The sequence below is a fragment of the Panulirus ornatus genome, chromosome 2 (genome assembly GCF_036320965.1).
Source record: "Panulirus ornatus isolate Po-2019 chromosome 2, ASM3632096v1, whole genome shotgun sequence".
In the NCBI taxonomy this organism is placed as follows: Eukaryota; Metazoa; Arthropoda; class Malacostraca; order Decapoda; family Palinuridae; genus Panulirus; species Panulirus ornatus.
The window spans coordinates 67,970,108-67,985,459 of NC_092225.1; positions in this window are offsets into that span (position 1 = coordinate 67,970,108).

A 15,352-nucleotide genomic window follows, 5' to 3' on the forward strand; every position below is an offset into this window, starting at 1 on the left:
CCTCGAATTTATGTACAGTGGTGTAGTGTATGCTCAAGTGCTTCAGGGATTCACGTGAGAAGTAATTGTGTGTATGTGTAGTATGTCTTCATATGTTATAATGACGTATGCTGATGGGTAGGGCTTGCGTGTTAGCTGGCTGGCTGCCTCCTGCAGCTGACCTGTGTTCCTCCTCCCACACACGTGAAGAATAACAGTGCCAGAGTGGAGTGAGGTCTGTGTGTGTGTGTGTGTGTGTGTGTGTGTGTGTGTGTGGATTGTGTGTGCCCATCCTTTGAGCATTTCCTTCTATCACACAACATTTTATTTTTCTGTATATTTTTCATTCATTTCATTCCAGTCACCATCTCATCTTATACTGTAAAATCAAATTCTTTCCGTCCCCTCTAACATGCCCCTATTTTCAACATCATGTTCTGTCTTCTGGCCGTAGATCACATTAAACTGGGGAACGAATCTTCGACAAATACTGAATGTTGACGGCTGTAGCCTTACCCACACACACGCTGCAAACCTGAGTTCAAAATAGTTTTAATATGAGTAAATATGAGGCTTTACACAACGGTATTTAAAATGTAAATACAAGCTACATTATGAACCCTACTGTCAACATAAGACATAAATGAAGAAAAAAAATTAGGAGTAATGACCTCTAATGACGTAAGACCATCTAAACTGTAATCACAGGCAGTAAAGAAGCAAATAAATCCTAAGGTTTTATGGACAGGATATTCGTATTCGAGTTTGAAAGACTCATCTTGAATTTTGACGGTTCACTGGTGCGTCCGCACCTTGAAGATTGCGTTCAGTTTTGGTCATCCTTGCTTGAGAAAAGATGTCAACGGAATGGAGTGAGTGCAACAACCAGCCAGCTACCAAGATGATTCCCGCACTGTGCAACAACACATCCTGTAGGACCGAGTGAATGACTTAACACTTGGATAAAAGTATTCAGAATTATCAATGAATTTCATAATTTCGACCTCAGCAGCTACTTTAAGCTAGATCAGTCAAATTTCATTCGTAACCATAGATGCAAACTTTTGGGAAACATCTGACTTCGAGTGGGCCAAGGTAAGCTTTCTTCAGCTTGCGAAGTGACTTAACAATCAGAGCAGTTGAAAACAGCACCACAGCAGATACGTTTCAAAACAGACTTGAGAGATATATTCACTTCAAGACCACAAGTAGCATTACTTGTGTCTCCTTAGTTACTTATGTATAGATATCTCTGCTTGAACCAGCTGTTCATTACTGTACTTTCTATTACTTAAGTTCTATCTATATTCCTTTCTGCCCTCTGCTGTCATAAGCAGTCTGAAGAGCATCCGGTAGTGTGACACGATTTGCATCCTTGACAGTACCTTTGTAAAGTATATCTCAATCCTCTGTGACCCTTTCCTTGAGTCCGGTCTTCCTGCATCTATGATGCTATTGGCCAGAATCCATGGTCAGCCTGCCTCTGTCTTATCTAAGCTAACTTTGGTTTTACTGAGAAAAATGTCCTTGAGTTCGTCGTCATTTACCTGGATGCACGTCAATCTATCTACGAAAGCTTATCTTTCATCTTTACACTCTCCCCTTAAATGCCCTCAAATTCTAACATATCACTTAAATGCCTTCAAATTCTAACAAATCACTTAAATGCCTTCAAATTCTAACATATCACCTCTATTTTTTCTTATCTCCCTCTGGACAAATTCACTTGTGTTGTCTGTGCTTTTCACTTTTAACTGCACAGTCTAGGGAGCCCAGACGGCTCTTGTGATCCCAGCAATCGATAGGCACTAAAGCCCACATGTTAACCATCCCACCAACTCCCACAGTGCTCAGTTGACAATAGAATTTTCGAACAATAACACATATGTTCATTAGTTGACCAATAGACACATCATACCTTTAAAAAACAATAAATACCGTAGATCATTGTGATGAAAGTAATGATAAAGAACCAGACTTTAAAAGTGATTTTTTTTCTATTAAAGAGATAGAGTTCATCAACATTATCTGATGTATATTACAAAATCTAGATCATATGCAACACGTATTTATCTTGTCAGGGGAAACTTTCTCCCTCTAGAATGCTATATCTCACTTCGGCCACTTGAAGAGACTATGTTTAGACATATCTAGCCAGTGGTTGAAACAGAACCAGCGGATGATTTACACAGAAGAGCTTTCCTTTCATTCCTTTTGATACCCAATAGTTCTCAACTACCAGGACAGTATCATCCACACAGAGCAACATTCCTTCTGTCTTATGCTGGTCTCGCTCCTCTGTTTCTGCTCCCAGCTAAACCCTCTCTTGTAATCCGATCTATGTAGATGCAGGCCAACTATGCGTGCATAAAACATCCGTTTCAACATGAAAGGTTCAACCCAGAGGCATTCTCACCTTTCCTCTCTGGTCAGTACATGAGGTTTACTCTCAGATCTCCCATGATCTTCCTCGACATGCAACATATTGTACGACTGTTCGAGACCTGGGGACACCACTGTTGTCATACTAAATATTTGATATAAACTTCTCGCTTAGATAGAATTGGCCATATCTCCTCTCTCTTTTCTTTGCAAATCTTTTTATTCTATCTTTTTCCTCTCTCTCTCCCTTACTACCTGGAATATCATACGTTTGCATAATTATCAAGCATTTCGCTTACTTTTCCTTACGACTCCGTGGATAGATGTTACCATTAGCTTGTCTTTTTCATGGCCAGAGCGAGTCCTAATGGCGAGGAGTTTCAGGTCGTGTGCAGAGTGTGGGTTGCTGGGGAGAGACACGGGGAGCTTAACATGTTCACGACTGTCTTCAGAGAAGACAAGTTCTCCTGAAGTACTTGCTTCACTATACCGAGTTCATAGCTGGTGAAACCTGCAGATAGCAAGGTGAAGAAGTTGGTTAAAGAGGATTAGAATGCGCTGGTGAGACACATACGGTGTGACAAAGAGGATCTGATAGAGTTGAGGTTCTTTGACCCTCTCTAATGAGTAGTGAGGAACGTGTTACTCCCTGGACGAAGGAAAAATGGGCCGTCCACATGTACAGGAACGGAACCTCTCACTCACTCTTAGCATTCCCTTGAGTCCTTCGCCAATGAACAATCATAAAAGGGTTTTTAACCTCCCTTAGGAAAATGGTGTAGAAAGCAACAGTACCGACCTTCTTCCCTTCGAAAAGACCCGCCAGGATGATCATAATATCCTGCGTTTCTGAAGCAGAAAGGGATAGAAGATGATGGTCTAAATGTCGTCACTAAATATGAAGAGAAAATCTTTTGCGCTTGGGGCAAAATCTTTACTTCAAGCATCGCGAAAAACGATATTTTGTTTTCCGAACAGATGACCTTTAACGAAAGGTAATCGCTACAACCTCGAGGGAGAAATTAAGAATTAAACCAGCGCAGCAAATAGAACCAATAATTGATCAACCTTCTCACACTGAGGTTGTAATGGCTCTTTATCCTGTGGAATGTACGTAACTCTTGCAACACGAAATTCTGCAGTGCAACACCTGACCGACGTCATTGTAATATTCAGACACCATTGAATTCTCCTTTATCACTTCCATTAATGAAAGAGTTACAAAATAAGGACTGTATCTTCCTAAACTGATCCTCAGTTATTCGATGTATTCAGCTGAAGCACTTGATAACTCTAGACCCATCTCAGAATCAATCTCAATTCTCTTTAGGGAGTTCAAAACAGACAGATATTGTGCTTTTGAGATATTTCGTTTTTCACATATAAGCAGACCAAAGGTTACCTAGAAATCACAGATACAGTTCATCATTTTGGTGTAAAATGATAACAGGCAGAGGCAGTTAAACAGGTTGTCACTTTCGTATCCTGAAACGACCAGACGGTCAGTTCCTTTCTGAAAAGGCAGATTTTACGCTTCTTCCAAGTCTCTTAAATTACTTCCCCATTTCCCTATCCCCTTCTTTCTCTTTCTTTAACTCTTTTTGTACGTCAGTTCATGGCTGGCCTCGATGTGGGATATTGTTCGTCACTTGACCATTCAACATTACCAAAAGAAAAAAATAATATATGATGGTGAAGTTTGTTTATCTTTGAAGGAAAATATGAAACGAAAAATATTTTCTTTTTCTCTTTCTTAAGATGTTGCCCTTCCGTCGAACGTGGATTGCTTTAGTGGGACGAAGTCTTGACATTCATGAGGAGCGCACAGGAGGAGATGCTGGTGAAGGAGGAGTCACAGTGACCTCAGCCATTAGACAGATTGCTGTGGTAGTGATGGAGAATGTGTGGTGCACGTTTGGGTACAGATCAACGTTGCCGAAGTATTCGGAAAGGAAGATTAATATGGAAATGGTCAGCTTGCGTGCGGCTGGGAAGAGAATCTTATCATCGAGCAGACAAACATATGAATATATATATATGGATGTATACATAAGTATACATAAGGATATATATGTATATAAGTATATAAGGATGTCTCGATAAGTATATGAGATGTATATATAACTATATATGGTTAGCTTATGTTCTGGTGCGAAGAGAATCTTATCATGGAGCATATAAGTATATATGTAGATGTACATATAAGTATATAAGGAATGACCCACATTAATAAGTCCGTTAATGAGATGATCACCGATCTATCTACCATTCAGCGAGGACGCAAGACGCATCTCACACTAAAGACGACCTCGTAGCCTTGCATCACTCAGGCTGGACTGTGGGGACTAGGAGGGCCGCCAGGCGAGGACCAGATGGCGAGAAAGTACTAGATCAGGAACTGACCCTTAGGGGGAGATGGACTTTGGAGGTCATTACTGAGGGAAAGAATGGTTCCAGCGTCGTTGCTGGGGAGGATGCAGTGTTTCACTGAGGGAAGCGGAGGTGGTGACCACCGTTTCCCCGGAGACAGGTGAGAATCTAAAGGAGGAGGAGGAGAAGAGGTCATTACCAGAGGAACCAGACCTGGTGAGGTTGTTGTGTGTCGACGTAGCCAGGAGGACGAGCCATGCTAGCAAGTTTGGTGGTTGGGGAAGCCGGTGGGCCAGCAGTGTGGGTGTATGGGCAAGTTAATGCTAACAAACAGGGAACAACCATTATCGAGGTGTTTTAGAGAGAGAGAGAGAGAGAGAGAGAGAGAGAGAGAGAGAGAGGAGAGAGAGAGAGAGAGAGAGAGAGAGAGAGAGAGAGAGAGAGAGAGAGAGAGAGAGAGAGAGAGAGAGAGAGAGAGATGGATATGAGTGTGTGGATGTGTGTGTGTGTGTGTCAACGAGGAGGAAGTTCTTCACACGTATGCCACCATCCCTCACCCTCGCTATTCTCTCATGAAGAGTCGGTGTCCTCGACAGTGTTCAACAAATAAAGACTTTCTTCATTTGGTGTCCCTCGTTCGTCGACAACTCCACAATTGTTTCTTCAAACATTTCCTGACCTCTGAAGAGTAATGAGATGTTTCCTCTTCTTTTCCCTCTCATGTTCACAGCTCTCCTGTTGCCAACACCTCATCGCAGCTTCACTCCCTTACTTCAGACAATATCTTTGCTGAACTTCTCATCCATTTACTTAATTTAGACATTGGACAGTATATCATAGATTACGTCCTTGGCCAGTCACTTGCTATCATCTGGCAACAAGATAGGTACTATCTTATACTCTCTGGTCCTTTCTATGTGAAGGATCCTGTAATCTGTCCCCAGCCAGATGGTACTCATCTCCAGCTCTTGGTTTATTTTTAGTTTATCATCTAAGGTAGTTTACAAATCAACTTCGTCAACATTGTTGGCTTCTAGTTAAGTTCATTTTTTTTTCAACCGTCCTAAGAATAGAGACAACATTTGCTCTCTTGTGTACTTCTTGAGAGCGTAGAGAAAGAGATCTTACGAAGATCATTCATCGTATGCTAACGTAGATCCTTCCTACGTCTATCCAGATCACGTTCAGCGATATCCATATCTTCCATGGTTTCTTCCCTACTCAGTCAGTGTAGCTGGGAATAGCACGTTCTCATCTTTTGAACAGAACGCTTGACATATGCTCTTTAGTTTGAACAACCTTTCCCCACTGAGGTCTTCATTTTCATTATTTATCCCTTGACAGAACTCTTGCTCCTGACGTACTTATAGAACACTTTATGATTTTCTGTGCCTCGTCCCTAATGTTTTGCAACGAGATTCATCTTCCCACTTTTCCTCACTATACTGTTCTCATCCCATGTTCTCATAGCTTTCAGCCGTTGCTTAGCTGCTGTTGTCATGTACAAATTCTCAACTAGTGTGTCTCTACTTCTATTGTCCAATTGGCTTTTTCTGTGGATCTGATTCTCTTTCTTCTCCATTCCACCGTCTCTTTTTTCCGCCATCATTCAGGCGCCCATCTGCCTGTCACCTTATGTGACACCATTTTCTATCACGATTTACTTTCCTTGAGAATTAGCCCTACAAAGCTACTTTATATGTATCTCCTTTTGGCATTTGGATATCCTTATATTAACCCCCCTTTTCCAGTTCTTTACTGACCAAAAAAGGAAGGCCGAGACTTGTAAAGACTTTCCTCCATAAGCGAAGTGCCATAGCTTATGGTATCCACATCCTAGTTATTCGTGGAAAACAAATTCTCTTTGAATATCCGATTCTAGATTGTCGTCAGTAACAGCTTGATAGAGAAATTCCTCTTTGACACATTCCAATCCTCTATGCCCACAGTACCTACATTGACGATGGTGATTCTAACCCCAAGAAGCGCTCTTACTGCAATGAAGATTATATCATTAGAATGTTATCATCACGTTAAAGGCCTCGGCTCGTTACCTCCCACACCACTCTAATTGTTCGCTCATTATGATAATTGGAAATTTGATCCTGATCATCAGGGAAGGAAAAAAAATAACTGAATGAACTCTTGACGGTGAGGCATAACGTGTCACGTCATATATACATCCCGTTATTGTGTCTCTCTTAGGTGTTACCGTACTCCGCCTGCCTGTGGGGGCGTAACGCGAGTGAAAGGTCACCCTCGGTGAGGCTGTATCATCGTCTGCTGACGAATAGGAGTCTATGTCTCGTCGAAGAACTGCACACAAGGACATTATATTATGGATCTCCCTTGGTGTAACGGTAGCATTGATGACGGTGACGTCTTTCACGAGTCGCCCAAGTTCGAAACCTGGTTGCGGCAGTCGGTCCACAGTCAATCCAGCTGTTCATCCTCCAATCTGGGTTCGTCGATTAAATAATTCCCTGGCTTAGGCTAGCATAGTTGCCTGTGACGTCTCAGTTAACATAAATGAGAAGAAAAAAAAGGAAATTCTCTGCTACTGGAAGCATCACAGCCTTTAAAGCTGCAGTATCTCTTGGAAAAAAAAGGATCTTGGAGTAATATCACCATCATTTCAAGAAAGGGACCCTGAGGCAATCATGAATAGATGATATTCCTTATAGAATGACAACAGTCTAGTCACCTCCCGGAGTTCATTCACCTGTGACCAAATTGGTCCTCCCCTTCCCTCAAGCCAGTCCACCTGACTGTACACGAGGAGGACCGACCAACCCAACGTGAGGTGGGAGATCAAAGCTCATCCAATGACTCGCCTCTCATTTCTTCCTGAGTGCTGGTCGTGCTTTAGGGTGTAATAAATGGGAGTCTAACTCCATTCTAAGTTTTGTCCAAATTACCTCCATAAATTTCGGTTTCATTAGCCCTAGGTGTGTGTGTGTGTGTGTGTGTGTGTCTGTGTCTGTGCAGTTACTGATGACTATAAGACCGAGGCAAATGAGACGAGATTTAAGTCTCCAACGCTGAGAGGGAATTTCCAACGCAACGCGGGATGACACAGGATGCATCGCTGCGTCTCTGATCCTCCGGGATATGATAAGCTGATAATACCCCACCCTCCCCTCCCCCCCTCCTCCCCACTTATCCACTCCGTTGTAAGGCAATATCGGCACCCTGCGTCATGCCCTGCGTCATACCCTGCGTCACGCCCTGCGTCGTGCCCTGCGTCACGCCCTGCGTCATGCCCTTGCGTCACGCCCTGCGTCATGCCCTGCGTCACGATGACAAGTGATGGCGGCTCCGCAGTACGAAATGCAAGCGCTAATGAAATGGTGTGGGGGAAGGACAGTGGATCTAAACATCATCTGTTTTAATTGGGAAAAAAAAAAGGAAAATTGATGATACTTTTAAAGGAAATTATGGAAAGTTTACTTTAGTTGAGATTATATACAAAGTATAATTTCTTTCTCTCTCTCTCTCTCTCTCTCTCTCTCTCTCTCTCTCTCTCTCTCTCTCTCTCTCTCTCTCTCTCTCTCTCTCTCTCTCTCTGCCACCGTCATTACATTTCTCCCTCTCCCTCCGTCCACTCGCTTCATCAAGTCTAAATACCCCTTTACTTTCAATATTGCCTCGTTTCTCTTCATCACTTACTTGGTAGTTCATTTTCATTCTATATCCCATCATTATCCGGTTCCCCTACCCACACCCTGCATAGAAATTGTCTAATTCCACCTCTTCTCCCCTCATTTGTCTCTCCTCAAATTCAATCATTTCCTCTGTAATAGCCATATCTTCTCGCTTATTATTTGCTTCTCTCTCTCTGTCCCACTCTCTTGTCCTCGGCATTTATTGTTCGTTCCTCATTTGCAGTATAAGCGATGAGAGTGTTTCCAGGCTTCTAGATGTAACTGTGCCTTGTGTTGTTACCCATGTAAGGCGAATCTACATCCGCATTTATTGATCTAAATGAGAATTACATATGTTACGGTTACATATAAACATATGTAAGAAAAGGATATATCAAAGAACACGTATGATTCGCCTAGATGTCAGTAACCGATTAAGGTATTGAAAGAAATTGTTAAAAGATTGAGATACACACAATAGGATCTCACGGCAGCTATGCTTAACCTCTTCTGTCACTCATCCTAATGCTTTCCCAGGATATATGGATAACCGAGATTGCCTGTGTCATCTCTGTTGATGAAATTCAGATTCTGAGAGGAATATATATATATATATTCCTATGAGTCCACGGGGAAATGAAACACGATAAGTTCCCAAGTGCACTTTCGTGTAATAATCACATCATCAGGGGAGATACAAGAGAGAAATATAACAGTCAGTTGATATACATCGAAGAGAAGAAGCTAGGACGCCATTTGGTAAACATGCAATTGTCCAAGACAGACGACGAGCGTTCATAAACTTATCATTTTACAAATTTTATCAACAATAAAGTTATCTAATTTGTATAGACCATCACTGATATTAAGATTATAATTCTTTGTGTAATTAAAAATAGAAGATTCAATGATATTTCTCGTCGTAATAGAGTTAGAGTTAATAACTGAGATGGTATTACTCCAGTCAATACAATGATCATAGTTTTAACGTGATTAAACAAGGCATTTGATTCTTGTCCCGTTCTTATACCATATTTATGTTGCTTAAGTCTAACAGAAAGATCCTTATCAGTCTGCCCAACATAAAACTTATCACAATTTCTACATGGCACTTTAAAGATGCATCTAGGAGAATTTTCTGGTGAATTCCTGATTAAGATATTCTTTATAGTATTATTGTTGCCGAAGGCAACATTTAAATTAAAGGCTGTAAGCAACATGGGAAGTAAAGTAAAATCATTATCAAAAGGGAGAACTAAAAGATTCTTGGTGTCAATGGGAGGTTTGGGCTCAACTCTATAAAATGATTCCTTTGGTAACTTAAGGGATTTATCAGTGAAATATCTAGGGTACTTTAACTTAGATCCAATAGAATAAATCTTCTCAAACTCATCATTAATAAACTCTGGACTGCAAATACGTAATGCCCTAAGGAACATAGATTGAAATGATGATAATCTAACTCTGTCATGTTGAGATGAGTAATAAAGGATATATGAGAATACATTGGTAGGTTTTCTGTATATGCTAAACTTAAACTTGTTTCCTTGCCTATATATATATATATATATATATATATATATATATATATATATATATATATATATATATATATATATATATATATATATATATATGTATATATATATATATATATATATATATATATATATATATATATATATATATATATATATATATATATATATATATATATATATATATATTATCCCTGGGGATAGGGGATTAAGAGTACTTCCCACGTATTCCCTGCGTGTCGTAGAAGACGACTAAAAGGGGAGGGAGCGGGGGGCTGGAAATCCTCCCCTCTCGTTTTTTTTTTAATTTTCCAAAAGAAGGAACAGAGAATTGGGCCAGGTGAGGGTATTCCCTCAAAGGCCCAGTCCTCTGTTCTTAACGCTACCTCGCTAATGCGGGAAATGGCGAATAGTTTGAAAGAAAGAAAAATATATATATATATATATATATATATATATATATATATATATATATATATATATATATATATATATATATATATATATATATATATATATATATATATATATATATATATAATATTCAGGCATGCGTTGTGTATGTATGAAAATTCACACGCTTTTATGCACACATGCATACATGCCAGGATATATACAATCATTCATATATCAGTGAGGAAAGACAATGGAATGGGCTACGAGGTGAATAAAAAGCGTTCTAAAAGTTGTTTTTGCGTGACAGACAGTGAGCATAAGAAACATCCACTGAATCAGAAATATTTCTGATTTCTGAAATCTATCTATCGTTTCCATTTGAAATTTTGTAAATAAACCATTTTCTATTTGCTTTTCTAATGTTATCATATATATATAAAAAAGAAAAAACTTTTGTTGACTGACAAAGCAACTCACACTGAATGTTGAGTTATGTGCGAGACACAGACCACGAAAATATGAGTCGACTCGGGAGATGGATCGACCAATCCGGTCTTCAATTAAAATCTAAATACCCTCTATATACGCTAGTGACGTCAGTGATTTCATTTGGAGGACGTTAAGTGAGTGTAAGATGTATCCATCATCCCCTCCTCCTCCTCCTGCTCCTCCTCCTCCTCCTTTTCCCTCCCTCTGAAGCCCCTTGGATAGGGAAAACGTATGTTAAAATCCGTAATGGGAAGCCGTTCTCCCGCTGTGATTCCAGAAACGATCGTCATTAGGTTACAAATCTCCTCATCACTTGCAGTGCTCGCCCCGGCTGCAGATGGGAGCTCGACCCTATCCTCAGAGGGGTCTCAGAGGCGAGTTTCTCGTGGTTAAGGGATAGGTAGAACGGGTCTAGCCAACAGCGAGGGTTAGCTGCCTCTTGCACCTACACGACCGTCTTTTTTTTTTCCCCATCTGTCTCTCTCTCTCTCTCTCTCTAGGGTTGGGTTGAGTTCGGATTCTGGGACACGAATCCAGATGAGCTTCGGGTAAATACTGCTCTTCAGGGAGGTAAAATAGATGAGGTTTATACATCCTCTAATGTGTATCGCCTCTGCCCGTGTGTGAAGAACCATCAGAAGCATGATCTCACACCTTCCATACAGAGGGACCCACGTGAATCCCGCTTACAGGAGCAACGATGACCCTTTCCCATCCGCAAACGAAGCCTTACCTGATAGCATCTCACTAACCCACTCTTGTCCAGGTCGCCTCACAACGCTCTCTCTCTCTCTCTCTCTCTCTCTCTCTCTCTCTCTCTCTCTCTCTCTCTCTCTCTCTCTCTCTCTCTCTCTCTCTCTCTCTCTCTCTCTCTCTCTCTCTCTCTCTCTCTCCCTCTCTCTCTCTCTCTCTCTCTCTCTCTTGCACGTCATTCAGTTACACCCCCTGGTCATTTCTCTCGCCTTAGGTCTCTTTAGAAGGGAGGTAACTCGCAAACATACCCTCCATGAAGAGGTGAAAAAATTATGTTCTTCCATACCTCACACTTCACAATCTTGTAGGTCTTACTCTCTCACACCATACACACACAACGTCGGCAAAACATCTTCTCTCTCATTACTGACTCGACAAACTCTAAACCAAGACCTTCTCTCAACCCCAATCATGACCTCTACCCCAACAGACACACACACACACACACCACCCGTCTGAAACTGCACTCTCCAGACGTGTGCGAGTCACAGTCTCGTCTGCATCTATGAAATCAACCACATCCCGATAAGACAAACATCGACTGAATACATCACAGGATCCCGTGCGTCCAAAATGCAAATTCGTCTCTGAAGACACTCAAGAACTATACTACAGTCCTGCGTATATTCCTGCACTCAACCCACAAGATATGATATATAATATCTATGTTTTCTATGTACATATCTGTCAATGGCTATGTCTATCTATACGTCTATATTTCCCTCTCACTTCCCTTTCTATCTCTTACCTCTTTACGACAACATCTCTACTAATAATAGTTTTCCTTCCCCATTCTCTTGCCTACTACGCCCAGCCACACATATTTCTCCTCCCGCGTGGAACTCCCATTAAAGCTGAGACATACGCCACCCCACCCTCAACAACCCCCCTCCCCTTGCTTTGTTTACTGCTACAGAAAATACAGAACGTGTCCTATAATCAATAATCGATTCAGGATATTAGAACATAAAGTCTGGGACTTCTATAACACTTGCTGTGGAAAATTCAGGTTTGCATGAATATAGATGAGCACACTCAGTAAGGTGAGACGGAGCCTCGAGGTTATACTTTAAGGTGATGCTCGTGTGGTGGGAGTCCGCAGGGGGTGAGGCGATATTCTGAGGATATTCGTGATAAAAGATCTTAAGTATTCGGGAGCGCCGCAGGTTCGCGAGAGACTCCCTCTCTTCGTCTCCGTAAAAGGCTTTTAGTAGTATGATCCATAATACCTATTAATGGTTTCTTTTATGTGGTTCAATATCACTTTTGAACAACTCAGAGAATATATGTGATGGTTCAGATCTAACGAAACCTATATGTATATATATATATATATATATATATATATATATATATATATATATATATATATATGTGTGTGTGTGTGTGTGTGTGTGTGTGTGTGTGTGTGTGTGTGTGCGTGTGTGTGTGTGTGTGTGTGTGTGTGTGTGAAGGCAAATACATAATGGATAGTTATGTAAATTCATTATCATTATGAAATCAAACTCTCCAGTGACACAGAATATCATCTAAGATCAATATTTCTTATATACCGAAGACATAGCTAGGAGTTATATGCCGAGTGAGAGTGTATGTGGTCTTAGAATTACCCTTAACCCCTGAAGGAGGTGTTTAAGATTTTCCGATGGTAGTTTGACGATGACGGCCCTAACGACCCTGGCAATTGAGAGGCCTAAGGTCTAATCACAAACCAACAACCAACACCACAACCAAACATCTAAAAACAACTGAATATTGTAATTTATGTGTTTGATATACTATGGTACGAATTCTCATTTCTTTTTATTCTTTTTACATTGCAAGTTCCACTGACGGACAAAAGTCCACCTCAAGGACGAGCTTTAATTGAAATATACAGAGGTTAAGGAAAGAAAAGAGACATGGGGAAGTACTTACGAATTTTAAAGGAAGTGAAAAACCTGTCTTTTGAAATGTGTCAGGTCATAGTTATTGGGAAAAACACAAGAAGGTCGAGAATTCCAAAAGCTCCGGAGTGTAGGGAAAGAAACAGTTATCAAAACGGCCCACCCACCTTTGCTATTCTCGTTCCTTGAATTTAGTTCAACCCTACAGCATACATACAATACTTATGGTGAGGGTTGATAAGTTACTTCAACTCGTGTGTTCCTGCAGTTTCGCAAAAATCAATATGAAGCAAAAGCTTATATAGTGACACAGAATATACGAAATTATACTTCATTCGGATTTATGAAATGAGACAAAATGTGTGCCAAAGTATATTCTGAAATCTATGGTTCATTCAGTCGACATAAAGTTCACATAACTAATTTCATTGGAATACAGTTATGCATATTATATATAATGTATATAGAATTATGTATATTTTCCCCTCCCATACTCAAACACATTAGGATAATTGATTGGCGTGTGTTTCCATATACCAAAATATGGCTACGTGGAACGTCATGTGGTGAAAAAAAAATATATCATTTTGTATATATGGTTTTATACATATCCAGGTTTCTATATATAAATGCGTCACCGTAATGATCAGTAATATAATCAGTAGGTGATGCTTAGTAATCATTTTCATTCATATGCATCTGATCTGTGTGTTAACCATTATCATTTTTTGGGGTTTGAATACCTTACGTTAAATCTAATCATATTTTCTAGTACGTCAAGTGTTATTCAACTTTCCTTTTTATTATAGTGTTGGCCATCGTCGATATTTTCACTGATTTCTTGCTCATGTTTAGATCAACATATGTATATATACATATCACACATGAATATCTGTCATCTAGCTACGACCGCATGAGCACATAGAAATTCAGTGTCTAACTAGCTCTTAGCAGTTAAATGAAATAGAACTCTTGTAATAATCAGAAAACAATCTTATCTATCATTTATAAATCAGAGATCTGTGGCCAGATTTCCTTCACACACACAGACACACACACACACACACACACACACACACACACACACACACACACACACACACACACACACACAGACACACACACACACAGACACACACACACACACACACACACACACACACACACACCTTTTGTTATTCTTGAAGGGAAGACGGGGGATTCCTGCCTGTAGATGAGAGCACTAACAGCCTCAAGAGAGTGTGCGTTGTTGACAGGATGATGCATAATGTCGGCCGGGAAGATAGATTAATACGTAGAGCCAGAGAGGGTCGGGCTGGGGAAGGTGAATAGGAAACCTTTTGAGCGAGATGGGAACCAAGGAAACAGATGGAGGTGGATGGGGCTGCAGGAGATGGGGTTAGGACAGCAGATTGGCGAGGAAGTGGGAAAAGAGAAATGGATGTGAGGGTATATCTTTTTTTTATATCATTGATGTGGAAGCGAATGGTCTGTGCCGAAGGCAATGGATTTCTGTAATGGTGGAGCTGATGGATGGTACTGAAGTACAAAGAGATTACTGAAAGATATTGATGAATTGGAGAGCCTAGTCTAACGTACATACATACATACATACATACATACATACATAAATAGATACATACATACATACATACATACATACATACATACATACATACATACATACATAAATACATACATGCATACACATACATACATACATACATACATACATACATACATACATACATACATACATACATACATACATAAAACCCTATAGTATGTGAACAAAAGCACAACAAAAAGTTCTTACTCGCTACTTTGATATTATTTACCGAAAGGTAACTGAACAAAATCCTCTTACTTTTCTTTCTGAAAAAGAAATATACATCATATTCTTAGCATTAAGAAA